We start from the raw sequence: 5959 nt of genomic DNA, 5'->3' as shown, positions 1-5959 counted from the left end.
GATAAGTGTAAAAGTCATCTCTAAATGAGGTTTCCTTTCTCTGTCTTTTAGTTCTCCTAACATCCTCACTCATGGCATAACTAGCACTATCTGTAGGTTGTTCAGATGTATATGTTCAAAGAACTCAACATTTTTCATCTCTACTATAATGTTACGTCTGCACTATGTTTCACATATCCTAAGAGCATGCAATCAGATGTTTTAGAGCCTATTTTTCTTTTCTTAGGATAAGGTAACATCACTTTATCTAAACACCCCCACACTCTTAGATATTTCAGATTAGATTGATAACCTTCCCACAACTCATAAGATGTTTTACCAGTTTTCTTATGTGGTATCCTATTTTGCAAAAAACACGTGATAAACAAAGATTCACCCCACAAATTATCATGAGCATTAGAACTAATAAGCATGACATTCATAATTTCTTTAAGAGTCATATTTTTCCTTTCAGCTACTCCATTAGATTAAGGTGAATACGGTGAGGTTACTTCATGAATAATACCTTTTTTAACACAATAATTATTAAATAAAACATATTCACCACCTATACTTGATCTAATTCTTTTAATTTTCTTATTCAATTGATTTTCTACCTCCACTTTATAAGTTAAGAACATGCCAAAAGCTTCATCCTTATGTTTAATTAAATACACTTTGGTGTGTCTAGAAAAATCATTTATAAATGTTACAAAATAATTTTTACCACTTCTAGACATGTTTTTTTTTTAAATATGCAAGATCGGTATGAATTAAACCAAGTTTAGTTTGACGTTCTTCAAAGTGACATGTTTTCTTCATTATTTTAGATCTACACATATATCACTTTCATTATTTTGTTTGTCATGCATGTTAATTAATCCTAGTCATTACAATTTCATTATATACGAACAATTAACATGTCCTAATCTAGCATGTCATATATCATATGAATCAACAATATAAGCATAAGATTAAGATTCATTAATATCTTTAGAAATGTTCAATACAAAAAGACTTTGATCACAATATCCCTTATCCACAAAAACATTCTTTTTGTCATAACAATCTTGTTAGGTTCAAATGACACTTTAACCCCAACTTTGCTTAACAATGCTACAGAGATCAAATTAATTCTAATTGATGGCACATGAAGCACATCATTCAAAGCCAAAGTTTTACCAAATGTGAGCTTCAGAAGAACCTTTCCTTTTCCTTGGACATGAGTTGTCCTGGAATCATCGAGATAAACTTGTTCTTCTCCATCACTCACACTTGTGTAGGAGGAAAATACATTTTTGTTTGCACAGATTTGTTTGGTAGCCCTAGAGTCTACCACTCATTTGCTCACATTGATCACAAGATTTCCTTATGAAACGACTTCCACAATGGTATCTTCCCCTTCGGCTAGATTTGCCTTAGGAGGATAGTCGTTTTTTACCCTATGTCTGCATTGAGGTGCATGATGACCTGGCTTCCACAGACAAAACAATTATCCTTTTTCTTAAAAGTGGGGTTAGTTCCATTGAGACGAGAGAATTTATTATTATATTTCTTTTTGTGATCACATTTTTTTCTCTTACCTTTTTGGAGTTAGTTTGTCTTCTACCACGTTTCCTTTGGTAGACAAAGTTTTGGCCTTTGCAACAACACACTTATTCATGTTTGTGTCTTCAATGATGATTTGGGTGATCAGATCTGATAGTGACATCTGTTTGTGCTTGTGCTTCAGTTGTTGTTTGTAATCCGTCCAAAATTGTGGAAGCTTTTCAATCAAGAGTTCGGACATGAATTCAATCGGCAAGGCTATGCTTTCAGCTTTGATATCTTCAAGCAACTTGTGGTATTCATTTATTTGGATCACGAACCTTTGTCTGACGACGTCTTCGACATAGTATTTGAGACTAAGGGAATCCCAAATATCTTTTGATTCCTTGTAAGAGCAATAGACATCGAACATATCATTAGATAACATACTCAGTAAGGTGTGACGACATATCTTTTTTGCATGGACCCAAGCATCAATTTATTTCACAGTTGTGTTTGGGTCGGGTTTAGAAGTTGTAAGTGCAAAAGCGACTTCATACATGTCCAACAGGGTGGACATGCGTTCTTGCCAGCGTCGAAAATTCTGATTGGTGAAGACTTTAATTTTTAAGACGTCCAGAAATGATTTCACAAAAATGGTTTGCGTTGCGGAAACAACGTTTGACGTTTTCGAAGCAGAGTTGTTGTTGTTGTCTGCATTGTTAGCCATAAGTCCTTACAATTGTAGTAAATGAGGCTTTAAAACACGAACAAAAATGATTTGCCGAGGCGTGAGTGATCACTGTCTGTAAGGACTTATCCGCGGTGTATTGCGCAAGTCCCTCAGGATACCACAGGAACTTCCCAGAAATTTTCGAGGATCAAAACTAGCACTTTACTCTTAAAAGAGTAAAAACCCAAAAAAAAATAATTTATAATAAAATACAATAATAAATTAAGAGAGAGAAAGAGAAAAAGGTGAAAAGGTGAGAGGAAAAAGAAAGGTTCACGGTGGTGGTTGAGAAAGACGAGGGAGGTGAGTGAGAGATGCATTTTTTGAAGCAAAGGGATGCGGTATTTATAGAAGGAGGAGAACCTACAACTACTGCAGTTTCAAACCCTAGTTGAGCGGCACCATTCCATGGTCATGGTCGTCGGAAACGGAGCAACCGTTGGTGATGGAGGAAGACTCGGGTGAATGGAGGAGCCAACCACCCAAGACTCTTGCAATGTTCGGTCATGTTTTCCGAACCATTCAAGAAAGAAGGAAAGTTGAGCGTAACTCCCTTCCATTTCTCCTTCATTTTCATGGAAGTGGTTTTAGGATTCCTAATTCCTTTTACAATATCTTCGTAGTGTCGGGTGAGGTTCGATTTACAACAAAAATATCATAAAAAAAAATAAAAAATTCATGAATTATATATCTAAGCAACAAATTTAAAACATAATTACATATTAAAGGGCTAAATAAAGAATAACTCACTCCAATGTATCAAGCGTCGATGATAGTTTTTGTCGCCCATTTTTCGGATATTCTTCGAAACCCTAAATCAAATCCATTGAAGAATTAGAAAAAAAAAACTATATAGATTAATTTGAGTGCTAGAAATACGATTAATAGAACATACGAGGATATGAATAAGCTGGAAAAAAATGTTTTCAAAATTCTATCTAGAAACTCCTCTCTATGTACCCACCTTGTTGAAGAATTGAGAAAGTCAATTTTAGAGGCAGAAAAGTGATTTTGCACATATAAGTACTTATAACCTTCTAAGCAGAGTTATATTATATGCGGAGGAGTGGTTGATTTCAATCATATACGTTTTGCTCTAAGTCTCGCACATAACCTCCACGTGTACGGTTGATTTCTATGGTTTGTAAGAAGAAATTTACTACCATTTTGATAATGTAAAATTAAAAAAATTCTAAATAGATCTATAATTTTTTAATTTTGTTTTATTAAGTTTTTAGAGTTAATTATATGGAAAAAGTTTATTTGACATAATTTTTTTTCTCTTATTTCCACTTCACAACCCCTTTTAGTAATAAAATATTATATTTCATTATCAATTGGAAATAGAAATGGAAAAAAATGTGGGTGTTAAAGTATCATTATCCTAATTATATATTGTCATTTCAATTTTTAAATATATCATTATAATTTAAATCCTATATTTTTTAAAAATTATACTAATACAATTGAAAGATTACACTATCACATGTTTATTTTAAAAATTGTAATTTCAAAAACTAATGTAATAACACTATGCAATTTCAGAGGCAAAAAAGATTGACATGGCAGTGGTCTTATTTTCCATAACACTTGTGACGTGTATATGTATACAGAGATAATCAAAATCGAACCAACAAAAAAAACTGAAATTTCATTAAAAAATCGAAAATTGATTAAAACCTTTTCTTTTGAATTTTTTAATTTATTTTTTATCAACTTATTAATTTAGTTTTGAATTTCAGATTAAAAATAAATAAATAAAAAACAAAAGGAAATCAAATCAAAACCATTTATTATATTGAAATATGATATCATATATTTAAAATTAAGTAATAACTAATAAATATACCTGTCTTTATTAAAAAAATTGTTTTAAAGCTTGATTCTGCTATAATCAAAATGTAATTATATTTATTAAATAATGATAAGAAATTCATTTATAAATATGACAAAATAAAATTATAAATACGAAAAATAATTATATAAAAAATTACATCATATCTCTTTATTTAATGATTTTTTTTAAAAAAAGTACTTAACAATTTATACTAACAAAAAAAATCTGCAAAAAACCAATCTAAACGGACAGGCTAACAATAATTTAATTTAGCTCAAATTTATATAAAATTAAACCACATTTAATTTTTATATTGGATTTAGATAACTTTTTAGTTAAGTGTCACTCATAAACACTTTTACATATGATATTTTGATATCCATAAAAAAATATTCATTTAACACTTTCAAATAATAATATTTACTTAATTTTTTAATTTAAAATTTTAATATATATTATTATATTATTAAAGTATATTGTAAAGTGGATGTAATATTTTCAAGGAATTTCAAAATATTATTTTTCTTTTAAGTTACAGGTGCAAATAATTTACACTTAACTCGTTAAACTATCTTTTCAAACTTAGTTAAGTATGTCTAACTTAATTCAAGAGTGTCTATTTTACAGGAATTATTCTATGAATTCTTAATTTTAATTTAGTTTGTGTAAATTTTATATAATCAATCATTTTTTAAGATTTTTACTCTAGTATAAAAATCTTAAACCATGTTTTCATAAGTATATTTTATTTAGTTGTTAGTAAAATATATATTTTAAAATAAAAATATTTTTTTATTGGTTGACTCGAGATTTTAGATCTGAGTTATTTAAAAAAAGCTGCGGCTTATTTTTATGTCATATCAGTATATTTTAATGTAAAAATCTTATAAAACTTAAATTTTATCATATTCATTTAGCAATATCAAATGATGATTTAACTATTATTTCACTACTTCTTTAATTTTTAATTTTACCTTTATTAAAACACTTAGGCTGAATAATTAAATTATGACGCAGTTACTAAATGACAAGTTAAATTTTTCTTTGGATTTGTTAAAATCGCTTTTCTGATACTCTAAACGATTTATGGGCTAGACGATCAGCATTTAGCTTTACAGTATCTTTCTAATGCTTTGAACAATGCTATTAATATTAAAATATATAATTTAATATATATATATATATATATATATATATTAATTAGGAGAAAAACTTGCAGGTATACTTATTCATGTTCGTGACTATTTTTTTTCTCTGTCGTCATCAATCTTCATTTTTTATTTTAACGAATGATAGTACAGTTGAGAGGGTTAAGACATTTCTTCAAAAAAGATTCTTTTTTCACTAATGCTTTTTCAATACGTTTTGTAGTTGCCTTTTACATGGTCAAACTGATCTTCTTATATATCTAAAGCTTCTTTAGATAATTTCAAAAAAATTGAACAACAAACTCCGAACACAGCCCATAAAAATAGTTATGAAATTTTGTTTTCATCATTGATGTTCTCGAGTATTCTCATTCAATTTCTGTTAAATCTTTGAAAAACCTTAAAAAAATATAGAAATGAATCTAGATTAGTCTAACAATATGATATTAAGATGAGAAGAAATGAAAAACCATGATCCGTATTGGAATTTATTTATTTTGAAAAGGTATCCGAAATGTCTTTAACCTTCTCAAGTGAACCATAATCCTCCATGAGGCCAATTGACCTCTGAGGTTGGCTCTGAAAACTATTCCTCAAATGCACCTTAAGTTGATGTAGTAATTGTCTAAAGCAAAAAGTGTGCACATATTTTCCCCATCTAGCAACGAGGATAAATCCCAAAATAAGTAGTGATATCTGGGATAGTTAACTTACCAACCAACTGCAAACAAGAAG

Source organism: Phaseolus vulgaris, chromosome 7 (genome assembly GCF_000499845.2).
Source record: "Phaseolus vulgaris cultivar G19833 chromosome 7, P. vulgaris v2.0, whole genome shotgun sequence".
NCBI lineage: Eukaryota > Viridiplantae > Streptophyta > Magnoliopsida > Fabales > Fabaceae > Phaseolus > Phaseolus vulgaris.
The sequence above is the reverse complement of the archived record's forward strand: the minus strand, read 5'-3'. Positions refer to the sequence as shown.